Below are 15,034 nucleotides of genomic sequence, written 5' to 3' on the forward strand. Positions count from 1 at the left end.
CAAGCGTTATGGAACTTACTCTGGATATCAACAGGCTAATAGGAGAGCATAAGCGGAAAAAGTGTCTGAACCACCTGAGGCAATCGAAATTGGTGTAGGATTAAGTAAATTGTGGACAAGGGTTAAATCATTCCTGAACCGGGGGAGAAGGAAGAAAAAACGGCTGTTACTTTTAACTAAGTTATTGTAACAGAGGTGCGCGTATTATTATAACCGGAAATTTATAGAGCACCCTAAGAGTGATAGGGCGAAGAAAAGTGCGGCCAGGATGTCAGAAGAGTCGAGACGTAGAGGTCGATCTCTCTCTCTCTCTCTCTCTCTCTCTTGTCTCAAATAGCGAAGATTTTTGAGTTACTACTCTTCCCAGATGGCCAACATAATAATGGATACCGGAAAATGCACAGCTCCACAACATCAATACATGCCATATCCACACATCTCAGTCTACGACTGAAACAGAAAAGACCGTGCGAGCGAACCGTTATGGAGTCTCTTTACTCATCAGAGCCACAGCTATTTCCTTCACGATCTAAAGTTGATCAGTTGACATCCGAACTACATATGTAGACACAATATGGACTTAGACCGTACGACACTCTGCATTTGTTAAATTGCCCAGCTAAACCCAATCACCTGTCACCTGGTTCTTTATTGACGCAACCAGTCCTGGTTGAGTATTAGGGTTATACTTTTTGAAATTTTTTCTCAAAAATGATTTCCTGTAGTGAGAATGAATGAACTTTTGCCTATTAATGCCTAAAATAACATTCATTCTGTGTTATTATAAAAAAGGTTCCGCACAAACCACTTTGATTTTTTTTTTTTGAAAAAATTCTATGAAATGAAAAAAAAATTTCAAAAAATAATTAACTGTTGCACGAATGAACGCCTTTTGCCTATTAATGACTAAAATAACTTTTATTCCATTTAAATTTTAAAAAAGGTGCCGCACAAACCTCTTTTAATTTTTTTGATGTATGAAATAAAGTTATATATAATATAAAATGATATATATGTTATAATACGATGATAATATTAGTGAGAAACAAACGGTTACATCATTTTGGTTATGTCGTGTGGCCCTATACCTTGTTTTCGCTTAATTATCTGCTTACAGTTACTTCAAAAAATTTTCAAAAGTTTTTAAAAATAAAAACTTTAAAAGCTTCTTGAAGGTTTCAACCTCATTATCACACCGATTGTGCTTAAATTTCGTGTTTAGTCTACGTTGGAAGCATTCAACTTTCACTCGAAAATTTGTTGCTATATGTCCACATTTTGATACAGCCCCCATAGAACGGTACCTCACATTTTTGGTATTTTCAAGGTTTTAGGTTAATGGCTGTTATTTGGTATTTTGTTTTCGTTAGGGGTATAAAACTTCCCACCTGAAATTTTTCGGTACAGGTCCACTCTTTCATATAGCTCCCATAGAATTATACCTCCCGATTTTCCGTATTTTGAAGGTTGTCGGTGGCCTCAATATCCCACCGAAAATGACTGAAATTTGGTATTTAATCATCCATAGGGGTATAAAGTATTCCAAAAGAGAATTATCATTATTGGTCTACGTCTTCATATAGACCCCCTAGAAAGGTTACCACCCAATTTTTGATATTGTAAGGTTGTGGCTATGATATCCCACCGAAATGGCTGAAATTTGGTATTAAGTCTTCGTTAGGGAAATGCAACCTTACAACTGAAATCTGTCCGCATAGGTCCACGTCTTCATATAGCCCCCATAGAACGGTACCTCCCGATTTTCGTATTTTAAGGTTGTGGCTACGATATCCCACCGAAATGGTGGAAATGTGGCATTTGGTCTTGGTTGAGGGTATAAAACTTTCCACCTGAAATTTGTCGGTATGTGTCACCGTGTTCATATAGCCCCCCAGAGAACGGTATTTTGATTTTCGGTATTTTTAAAGTTGTAGCCTCAATATCTAACGGAAAATGACTGAAATTTAGTATTTAGTCATCCATAGAGGTATAAAGTATTCCAAATTATCAGTATTGGCCCAGGTCTTCATATAGCCCCCTAGTAGGGTACCTCCCGATTTTCGGTATTTTGAAGGTTGTGACATCAATATTCAACCTTAATGGCTGAAATTTGGCAGTTAGTCTTCGTTGTGGGTTCAACTTTCCACCAGAAATTTTCCGGTAAAAATCCAAGTCCTACGAGTAATATAGCCCCCATACATCGGTACTCCCGATTTTAGGTATTTTGAAAGTTTTAGCAATCTTATGTAGCCGAAATGACGAACATTTGGTATTCAAAAATCAGACAGTATAGGTCCACGTTTCGGATCACCAGATTTAATCTTTTTGAATATTTTAGTCACATTTTTGTACCGAACTCGCAGATCCCGGTCCGCGTTGCTGGCCTGTCGTAATGAGTTTTAATGACAACTTTTTATGGACTTTATGCTTGACATTGTCAAACCGAGGCGGATTTTAAATGTATCTCCAGATTTTGTCTGTAACCTTTCTTTTCTCATACGGACTTTGTCGAATTTTCTCGTCCATTGATGCTGTTTAGGATTTATTATCGTGCATGTCCCCTGTCTTTATCCAAAAGCGATCAAATTATAAAAGTTAAGAAAAAATGGTTAAACCGGGGACCATCCCTGTACATTTCATGACAATTTCAGGAAAATCAGTTCAGTTTTTGTAGAAAAGACTAAAATTGTAATCTGAAAAAAGTGGGCGTGGTCAAATTTTCTTTGTTGGGTTATGGCGAACATTTCAAAAAAAATTATCCAAATCGGTCCAGCCGTTCTCAACTGATGCCTTTACCAACTAACGACATTTGATTTTTATTTATAAAGACTGAAATTTTGTGTGCCCAGAAGTTAGGAGACTTACTCGCAAAAACTATCCATATATATCCAGGTTATAGTGTAGCCCCATGAACCAGTATTGCCCAATTTTATATATTGCGTTTTTTTAAACAAATTTTCGAACCGGTACTGCTGTAATTTGCTATTGTGCGTTGTCAGAGGGTGCAAAAGCTCAATTTGGAAAACTGTTAATAATGGTACATGTTAAGGAAATATGACGTCCCATATGAGATCTTTTAGAGTGTGTTTGCTAAATTTTCCTTCTGAAGTGGATATATCTTAGTATTTTAGACTCTCAACGGGTAGAAAACCTGTACGCAGAATATTATCAATATAAACTGATTTTATTTCATCGTTTAAGATATTCTACTCCTCCAAGGAATAAGCCTTAACGTAGAGGAAGAGCTTAGTCCTTTCATAAATGAGGGAAAACTAATTGTTCCTAATGACTTCAATACAGTTCGTGGTGAATGTTATAAAAAGTTCGGTATGTTTAATATGTTGTGCCAAAAATATACAGTAAAAGTGAATTTATTTTTTTATCGGAGTAGGGAGAATGAAAACTCTCATACAATACAATTACATGATAAGAATTACACACAATTTTATTTGAAAACCACAGATATTTTTGGTACACGGAGGAAAAAAGGCCTTTCTAACATATGCCCCAAACATATTTTGCAGCAAACATATATTTGTTTGCAATCAGTCCCAAATATAACATATGTTTGGGTCCTGTAAACAAATTATATGTTTGTGTGCAAACAAATTATATGTTTGGGTGCAAACAAATTATATGTTTAGGTGCAAAAAGAAACAAACCCAAAAGCCACAAAAAAAAAACACATGCACCAGTGGGCGCTTACTGAGAACAAGGGAGAGTAAATTTCAATGTAAAACACATTGAAATGTATGCTCACTTACTCTCAGTAAGCGCTCACTGCCTATCTCTAACATATACACACATTTATAAATGGCGGTGGTTTATATAAATACCAAGCACAAAATCAACAACAGACACATACATATGTAGGTACGTACAAAATTCCAATGAAATACATAACAGACTTTGACCCTGCAAACATAAACTATCGCGGAAATGACTTAAGCTTACCGCCTAGGCGATGGAAACAGTCGCAGGCGATAGTCGCGGAAGTCACCCTGAAGTGACCTCCTTTGTGTTTAGTTTTCGGCAGGGGTATGAAACATTGCAACAGAGAATTGTGGGTGTAAGTCCACGTTTTGATATAGCCTTTATATAACGGTTTTCGGTATTTTGAAGATTTTAGCCTCAGTGTCACACCAAAATTGCTGAAATTAGGTACTTAGCCTTCGTTGGGGGTATAAGACGGAAGGACGCAATTTTCGGTATTTTGAAGGTTTTAGCCTCATTATCACACCGAAATGGCTGAAAATTGGTATTTAGCCTTCATTGGTGGTATATAACTCTCCACCTGAAATCTATCAGTGTAGGTCCTCGCCTTCATATAGCCGCATGGAACCATACCTACCGATTTTCGGTATTTTGAAGGTTGTGCCCTCAATATCCACCCGAAATGTCTGAATTTTGCTGTTCAGTCTTCACATTTTTTGGGCTTATTGAATACATCGAACTCTCGTCTTCAAAAATGAGAATTTTTCTTTAAAAACTCCCTCATGAGGTGGTCACTGAAAAAAGAAATGACATGTTCGTCAGCGAACCTCTGCAGCTGGCACCTTTATACATTTGAAGTATCACTTTTCACAACTCAAACAGCAAATAATATCGATATACACTTTTATACAATTTTTCCCACTCTACTAATTTTCAAATTTGGTTCACAAAATCGATGTACTAAGTATTACTGACTTGGGTACCTGTAAACACCATATGATCACTATTTACTTCTAAACAAAAGTAAATCCACGTTTATTACATCCAAAGCAACTGTAAAAATTTATTTTAGAACGATACATTACTTTAAATATGAAAATATTGGAGCATAATAAATGCTCTGTTCGAAATAGTAAATAGTAGATTCTTGCAGTTCTGGAACAGACCTATAACTAATTAATTTTAGTAAAAAAGGACAAAAATGCATATTTCCAATAGTTATCGGGGTTTAACCTTCACATGAACAAAACTGCTTGACAAATCAATACCACAATTCAAATTCTTTCAAACTGAGATGTTTACTATCAATTCTCATCAATAAATTTGTATTCCGAAGTTCTTGGTTTTGACCATTTTTGGCCACGGTCGTGACTCTGTGCGGCGCCATTTCCTGGAAGTCATTCCCGCGGTAGTTCTTAGAATTGAAAAATATTTTTGATATTTTTATTATTATTTTTATGTTAGTATTTTATTTTATTTCTTTATTATTTTTTAAGTAAGTACGCTTTTAGAGAACTTATATTTCTTAGCTGAAACACTCAGAAATTTCCCCCTACATTAATTATGCAATTTTAAAAATATGATCTGATTGTCTGGTTTGGGAATCGAACCTCGGACATTCAGAGTGCAAAGTGAGCATGCTTACCACTACACCACCGTGTCATATTATCACCATATAGGAAAATGTCCTACATTAGTTCAAATTTGTTAAATTTTTAAATAAATGTAAACAATCGGCTTTGAGGTCACTCAGTAGTCAGTCAGGAGTGCCTGCACACTCGATAAAAGAAGAACCGTAAAGCTATGGAAATTGTTTCTGTAAAGCACCAACGAGCTTCTTTTATTTTCCTTGGCGTGTCTCATAAGTAACACCTTAGGCGAGGGAGTGAGAAATACGGAATGAAATAATTTATAAAAAGTCACGCTTTTAAAAAGAAACAAGTAAGAAAAGCGTTAAGTTCGGCCGGGGCGAACTTTTTATACCCTCCACCACAAATTTCAGCCATTTCGGTGGATTAATGTGACCACAACCTTCAAAAACCCGAAATCCGGAAGGTACCGTTCTATGGGGGCTATATGATGGCGTGGACCTATACCTAAAAATTTTTGGGGGAAAATTTTATAAGCCTAAAGAAGACTAAATACCAAATTTCAGCCATCTCGGTGTGATAATGAGGCTAAAACCTTTAAAATATCGAAAATCGGGAGATATCGTATTATGGGGGTTATATCAACACGTGGACCTATATAAAAATTTTATGGTAGAAATGTTTCTCAGGCTCTGGAAACACAAATACAAAGTTACAAGCGATTCTTTGGTCAAATGGGTCGGATACATTCAAAATATATTAAAATGACGCGTACTTTATAAGGGGCCTTATATGGGGGCTATACCAAAACGTGGACCTATATAACCCAACTTTGGTAGGAATGTTTTTTGGCCTCTGGAGACACAAAGTACCAAATTACAAACAATTCGGTGGTCAAATGGGTCAAATACATTCAAAATATACTAAAATGACGCGTACTTTATAAGGGGCCTTATATGGGGGCTATACCAAAACGTGGACCTATATAACCCAACTTTGGTAGGAATGTTTTTTGGCTTCTGGAGACAAAAGTACCAAATTACAACCAATTCGGTGGTAAAATGGGACAAATATCTTAAAAATTCCTTAAAACGACGACGCGTCACGCGTCATTTTGTATGGGGGCTATACGAAAGCGTGGACCTACATAGCCCGCTTTCAATACCAAAGGTCCTACGTACATATAATATATTTTCCCAAAGTTTCATCAACCTACGTCAATCCGTTCGGACGCTAGAGTGATTTCCACAGACGGACAGACGGACGGACACGGCTATATCGATGTAGAATTGCACGCTGATCAAGAATATATATACTTTGTGGGGTCTACAATGATTATTTCGAGTAGTTACAAACGTAGTGACAAACTTAATATACCCCCATCCTATGGTGGAGGGTATAAAAAATATATGTATATAGAAACATCGTTGAATGCTTCTCCTTAATTGTGAAATAAAACACATTTTCCTCAAAGTTGAAATCATCAGCGGTAAATCGGCATCTGGAATTAAATGATTATATAATGTAATAAATAGTTACATCCATATTTCAAATATACATATGTATGTATGTATATGAAAAATGTATTGATGTAATTACCAATATTAAATGCGATTTCTTCCTTGCCGAGTAACATATTTCCATTCACCTTTTTGATTCAATTATAAAATTTCCAATTATAAAATGTATTGGGCATTTAATTTACTAAAAAGCATAATTTCTTTAAGAAAACACAAAACACAGATTTATTCACTCACTTTACTGTGTTTACTCAACGATTGTCTTTAGAAAACTGAAGAACAAAGAACAACGTAATTATTATCATTTTGTTCTTTTCCTCTTCACTTGCTACGTTGGTTAACAACAACAAAGCACGAAACAAACGTGTTTGGGCGCATACACACCACCAAAGCTTCTGCGTCTCCATACACCATACACACAGCTCTTTATTATAAAACAGCATTCCGCAGCCACGAGAGCAATGTTGTTACTCTCTTTGACAAAAATCCTCTCTCCACCCATAAAAAATATGTTCTAACATAAACAAGTAAGAACGGCGTTAAGTTCGGCCGGGCCGAACTTGTTATACCCTCCACCACAAGTTGTATTGAAGTAAAATGAAATAATTAGTTTCCTTTCGTGTATGAAGAAGACTTAATACTAAATTTCAGCAATTTTGGTAAAACAATGTGAGGCACCATTCTATGGGGGCTATTTCAAAACGTCGATCTATACCGACCAATTTCTGACTGAAAGTTTTTAGGGTCAAAGAAGACTAAATACCAAATTTCCTATATTTCGGTAAGAGAATGTGGCTAAAACTTAAAAAATACCGAAAATCAATAAGTACGCTTCTATGGGGATATAGGAAGACGTGGACCTATACTGATAATACTCTTCTGGAATATTTTATAACTCTTGGAAGACGAAATAACGAATTTCAGCCATTTCGGTTGGATATTGACGTCACAATCTTCAGTATTACAAAAATCGGGAGGTACCGTTCTATGGGGGCTATATCGAAACGTGGACCTATACCGACGAATTTTATTCAGAAATGGGGCAATATGAAAGCGTGGACCTGTACACACATATTTCTGGCGAACAGTTTAATATCACATTGAAGACTAAATACCAAATTTCAGCCATTTTGGTGGAATATTGAAGACACAACCTTCAACATACCAAAAATCGGGAGGTACCTTTCCATTGGGGGCTATATGAAGGCGTGGACCTATACCGACAAATTTAAGGGGGAAGTTTGAGTACCCCCCACAAAGTCTAATTACCAAATTTCAGCCATTTCGGTGGAATATTGAGGCCACAACGTTCAAAATACCGAAAATCGGGAGGTACCGTTATATGAGGGCTATATGAAGGTATGGACCGATACCGACAAAGTTCTAGGGGAATTTTTATACCCCTAAAGAAGACTACGTACCGAATTTCAGCCATTTTGGTAGGATAATGAAGCTAAAACCTTCAAAATACCGAAAATCGGGAGGTACCGTTCTATGGGGGCTATATGAAGGTGTGGACTGATACCGACAAAATTCTGGGGGAAAGTTTTATACCCCTAAAGAAGACTACGTACCGAATTTCAGCCATTTTGGTAGGTTAATGAAGCTAAAACCTTCAAAATACTGTATCGGGAGGTACCGTTCTATGGGGGCTATATAAAGGTGTGGACCGATACCGACCAAATTCTGGGGGAAAGTTTTATACCTTTAAGGAAGACTACGTACCAAATTTCAGCCATTGTGGTTGGATAATGAAGCTAAAACCTTAAAAATACCGAAAATCTGGAAGTACCGTTCCATGGGTTCTATATGAATGTGTGGACCGATATCGACAAAATTCTGGGGGAAAGTTTTATACCTTTAAGGAAGACTACGTACCAAATTTCAGCCATTTTGGTAGGATAATGAAGCTAAATCCTTAAAAATACAGAAAATCAAGAGGTACCGTTCTATGAGACTATATCAAAACGTGGACCGATATATCCCATTTTCAATACCAACCATCCTGTAATAATAAAAACGTCTGTACCAAATTTTGACTCTCTATCTTTAAAATTGCCAGCTGTATCTTGATTTCAGCAGACAGACAGACGGACGGACAGACGGACATGGTCAAATCGACATAGAATTTTATGCTGATCAATAATATATATACTTTATAGGGTCTCCGACGAATATTTCGATGTGTTACAAACGGAATGACAAATTTAATTATACCCTCCATATGGTGGAGGGTATAAAAATATGTTGGTACCCAAACAAATAAAATTGAGATATGTTACAAAATGTTGCAAACATATATTTGTTTGGACACAAAAAATCATGTTTGAATCCAAACATATATTTGTTTGCAACCAGTCCCAAACAAATATTTGTTTGTATCCAAACATATTTCTAACATATATTTTTCTGCTATTTTTTCCATACTATTTCGTAAGGTTTTACATTCCTATGAATCAAAACATTAGCACCTTTTGCTTGGAATTATGACAACCGTAGTTGCGACCACTTCCCAGTTGCGTTATAATAATACAGCACACGACTGTCGTTCATTTTTTAATATAATCTACGACATTAAATGTTTCATATTAAAATACACATATAGGGGGATTTTCTGAATGCATTTGTGTTGACTTTACTCGCACATTTCCATTAAAAAAATAATAAAAGTTCACAGAAATATAATATGGTCGTGGGTGAGTAAATGTGTGCGTGCGTATGTGTGACGGAGTGTAGAGAATGCGCGCGCCCCCATTATAAATAAAATTATATATTATTATAATTACAATTATGGTTCTTGTGCTCTCGTTAATGTTACAATATTTCGTTTGTTATCATTGCTGCCATCAATTTTTCTCTCTCACTTACTCCATGTTTTGGTATTTCTCTCTTGAGAGTATGGGGGGCAATATGGCATTAAGTAACTCTTAGTATCCATTTTGTTATGTTATTGTGTGCTCAAAATCTACCCCCACCTCAAGGTTGTGAGAATTTGCAAAAACCATCATCTCCGACTCTCGTTTCTTTTTCATCACAAACTCGTCATGGCAAGAGGGCGGGCGATGAGAGAAGTGGAGAGATAACAAACAATTTATAAGTCAAATAAAATTGCAATTGAAACCACCTCTAGTGTGTGTTAATGTTGTTATTATTGGGGTTTTTGATTCTTGTGGAGGATACGATGAGCTCTGTTAGAGAGGACGCTAGCAGAAGCAGCTACAGCAAGCAGCACTCTCAGTCGCCGACAAGAACACAGCAAAAAGAACATGTGGAAAATGTGGCATTTGTTGTTGATTCATTTGTTTTCAGTTGTAAACCAACCAGCTAGTTAGCAAGACCATGTTACCGAATTAAAGGTTTTGCTTTCAGTTAACATTTTACGCTTAAAAACATCGCTCTTGTCTTGTATTTGTATTTAAAGTCTGTTCCTCCGAACATGATTATGCCTCTTCGATTGCCCGTTGTTAACTGTTGGTTGGTCATTGCCATCGTTAGTTGTTTTACTTGGCTGGCTGGCTGGATGACTGGCTCACTGAATGACTGGCTCTTGTTGATTGCCATAGCCTCCTCTGAGGGCAGAGACAAAAGCAGCAACTGAAACAAAAAGCCAGTCTCACTTTGTATCTCTTCATCTATTAAATTGTAATTGAAAATTGTTTTTCTCGTTTCAATTCACTTTGAGCTTTTTTCCTTCGGCTGTCGTTGGTTGCTGTTTTGCTTGTTATGGTTCATTTGCTGTTGTTTTTGCTTTGATTGGGGTTCTGTATCGTATTGTTGTGTGCATGTATGAGTGTTTGTTTCGGTGATAGTGCCATGACAGCAGTTATTGTTGTAATTAAATCATCCTTTTGATTATTTATAAATGGATTTTCATTCAGTGTTGAGATACATTTTTGTTTCCATTAAGGCAACATGTTGCGCGAAGGTCGTATTGTATTTGGAAAATTGAGAGGAAATTTTATTGTTGTATCATAATTGTTATGTCAATTATACCATAGTTATTTAACAATTGCAATGACATGTAGTATTTAATTAAATGTTTATATTTGAATACACAATAATGTTTGAAAGAACGTGTTTTAATTTTTTTTATTAACATTTGTAACACTACACGGTGTCCAATATTCCTAAAATCCTGGAAAAAAAAATTTTATCAATTTACACAAAATACGGTCATATATTGTTTATAGTCATATATTGTTTCTTGTTTAATAAGTGGGTATAAAAACAGGTCAAAGTGACCCTATTTGGAACTTTTTTGTCTCAATATTTAAGTTGTTTCGTTTTTATGTAATATTTTATTTTGCAAATATATACAGTTTGATAAGTATTTGTTTACAAACTAAAAAAACGAGCACCAGATTAAATGCATAAATAAAACAAGTAAGAAAAGCGATAAGTTCGGCCGGGCCGAACTTTTTGTACCCTCCACCACGAACTGTATTGAAGTGAATAGGAACAATTAGTTTAATTTTGGTTATGAAAGTACTAAACCCTTCCTTTTATTGCAGGAGTAGTACATATATCTCAACTGATAATACTCCCTTCAAAACAGCTCATATGGGGCGACATTTTTGTTCTTTCCAAAACATGGACCGAATTAAGCGAAATACATAAAATTGGGCAATACCGAATAGACCTAAACATATTTTGGATTTGGGTAGTTAACAACATCGGGAGCACCTTTCTATGGATGCTGTATAAAACGTTGACCTGTACCGATAAATTTCTGCAGGAAAGCTTCGTAACTCCAGCGAAGACTAAAAACCAAATTTCAGTAATTCCCGTTGAATAATGTGGCTAAAACTTTCAAAATACCGAAAATTGGGAGAGACCTTTCAGGTAGAAAGTACCACCAAAGCAGACTAAATATTAAATTTCATCCGTTTCGATGTGATATTGATGTCATACTGATAATTCTATAATGAGGCTAAAACCTTCAATATACCGATAATTGGGATATACTGTTCTATGGTGGGTATATTAAAACGTTGACGTATACCGACAAATTTCTGAGGGAAATTTTCTTACCGTTCTATGGGAGCTAATTGAAGACGTTGACCTATACCGACCAATTTCAGGTGGAAGGTTTTATAGCCTCAACGAAGACTATGTACCAAAGTTTAGCCATTTCAGTGTTATAATGAGGCTAAACCATTTAAAATACCAAAAATTGGGATGTACCGTTTCATGGAGTGTACATCAAAACGTAGATCGATACCGATAAATTTCTAGGAGAAAGCTTTGCATATAAAATTTCAGCCATTTTAATAGGATAATATAGCTTGGGTGCCACCGTGGTGCAATGGTATGCACGCCCGCCTTGCACGCAGAAGGTGGGGGGTTCGATTCCCCGGCCAGGCAACATCAAACATTTTTCAACGGTGGCAAAATACCCCTCAGTAATGATGGCGACATTTCCTGAATATTTCAGCCTTGAAAAACTTCTCCAAAATTGGTGTCTTAAGACACGACGTTCGGATTCGGCGATAAACAGTAGGTCCCATATCATTGAGCTAAATATGAATCGGGGTGCACTCATTGATATGAGAGAAGTCTCCCTTGTCCCGTATGGGATGTTGTGGAACAATGTTTTTTTTAATATAGCTAAAATCTTCAAAAAATACCGAAAATCGGGAGATATCGTCCTATGGGGGCTATATGAGGGCGTGGACCTATACCGACAAATTTCATCTGGAATATTGTATACCCCCAACGAGATTAACTACCAAATTTCAGTCATTTTGGTGGGATATTGAGTTCACAACCTTCAAAATACAGAAAATCGGAAGGTACCGTTCTATAGCTGCTATATGAAGACGTGGACCTATACCGACACATTTAATATGCGTTTAATACCCCAATTGAAGACCAAATACCAAAATTCAGCCATTTCGGTTTAATATTGAGGACACAACCTTCAAAATACCGAAAATAGGAAATTACCGTTCTATGGGGGGCTATACTAAGGCGTGGACCTGTACCGACAAGTTTCTGGGGGAAAGTTTTATACCCCCAACGGAGACTAAATACCAAATATCAGCCATTTCTGTGGAATATTGAGGCCACAACCTTCAAAACACCGAAAATCGGAAGGTGAGTTCTATGTGGGCTATATCGAAACGTGGACTTATACCGACGAATATCGAAACGTGGACCAATACCGACGAATTTCATATGGAACGTTTAATACCCTAAATGAAGACTAAATATCAATGTCGGTGGATTAACGTCCACAACCTTCAAAATCCCGAAAATCGGGAGGAACCGTTCTATGGGGCTATATGAAGGCATGGATCTCTACATAAAAATTTCTGGGGGAAATTTTTATACCCCCAACGAAAACTTAATACCAAATATCAGCTATTTCTGAGGAATATTGAGGCCACAACCTTCAAAACACCGAAAATCAGGAGTTAAGTTCTATGGGGGCTATATCGAAACGTGGACCTATACCGACGAATTTCATATGGAACGTCTAATACCCCAAATAAAGACTAAATACCAAATTTCAGCAATTTCGGTGTGATAATGTGGCTAAAACCTTCAAAATACCGAAAATCGGGTGATATCGTCCAATGGGGGCTATCTAAAAACGTGGACCTATATAAATATTTTATGGTAGAATGTTTCTTAGCCTCTGGAAACACAAAATAGAAAGTTACAACCGATTCTGTGGTCAAATGAGACTAATACAATCAAAATATCTTAAAGTGACGCGTATTACTTATGGGGCGTTATATGGGGGCTATACCCAAACGTGGACCTGTATAAACAAACTTTGCTAGAAATGTTTTTTAGCCTCTGGATACACAAAATACCAAATTACAACCAATTCGGTGGTTAAATTGGACAAATATCTTAAAAATTTCTTAAAACGACGACGCGTCGCTTTGTATGGGGGCTATACGAAAACGTGGACATACATAGCCCGTTTTCAATGTACGTTCGGACGCTAGAGTGATTTCCACAGTCGGATAGACGGATATTAGGTATATAATATCCCTATTAAGAGGGTTACCATATGGTCCATGGGGGTACCAGATCGTATTACATGTAAACAATGTCCTACGAGTATAAGTCTCAAACCAGGGACCGAACTTTTTATACCCTCAAAAAGGTTAGGCTAACACCCGGATATACATGGATATTTTTGCGAGTAGGTTTTCTATTCTCTCGGAACTCAAAATTCCAATTATCAAGTAATTCGTTAGAAACATCTCCAAAAACTCCTAAATCGGGTGATACCCTTACATTGGGGCCGTACCAAAACGTGAACCTGTTTTGTACCTATTATAATAGTTTGTACCCCTAGTGAAGACTAAATACGAAGTTTCAGTTATTCCTTCTGAACGATGTGGCTAAAAATTTCCAAATACAGCAAATCAGTAATATCGATCGATGGCGATTGTACTAAAACCTCGACATATACCGAACAAGTTTTTTCAGTCATTTCGGTTGAATAATGTGGCTCAAACTATTTCTGGTGGACATTTTTATGTAAGATATTAAGGCCACAACCTTCAAAAACCGAGAGGTACCGTTGTACAGGAGCTATATGAAAACGTTGAACAATGAAGACTAAATACCAAATATTCGTATGTCGGTGGGACAATGAGACCACAATCTACAAAATACCGAAAATCGGGAGGTGCCGTTCTATGAGGACTAAATGAAACCGTGGACCTATACCAACAAATTTCAGATGGAAGTTTTATACCCTCAACGAAGACTAATTGCCAAATATCAGCCATTTCATTTGGGTTAGGGCCACGACCTTGAAAACACCGAAAATCGGGAGGTACCGTTCAATAGGGACTAAATAAGTACGTGGACCACAACCTTCAAAATACCCATAATCGGGAGGTAGTGTTCTATGGGGGCTATATAAAGACGTGGAAAGTTTTATATCCCCAACGAACACTAAATACCAAATTCCAGCCATTTCGGTGGGATAAGGAGGTCACCACCTCCAAAATACAAAAACTCGGGAAGTGCCGTTCTATAGGGGCCATATGAAAACGTGGATCTACACCAATAAACTTCAGGTGGACTTAATGCCAAATTTCAGCCATTTCGTTTAGATATTGAGGTCACAATCTTCAACATACCATAAATCGGTACCGTATAGGTACCGTTCTATGGAGGCTACATAAATACGGGAACCTTCACAAAGTTTTTTCAGGTGGAAGGTTTTGTAACCCCAATGAA

Source organism: Musca autumnalis, unplaced genomic scaffold, assembly GCF_047663935.1.
Source record: "Musca autumnalis isolate F117 unplaced genomic scaffold, ASM4766393v1 scaffold_1, whole genome shotgun sequence".
Lineage (NCBI taxonomy): Eukaryota > Metazoa > Arthropoda > Insecta > Diptera > Muscidae > Musca > Musca autumnalis.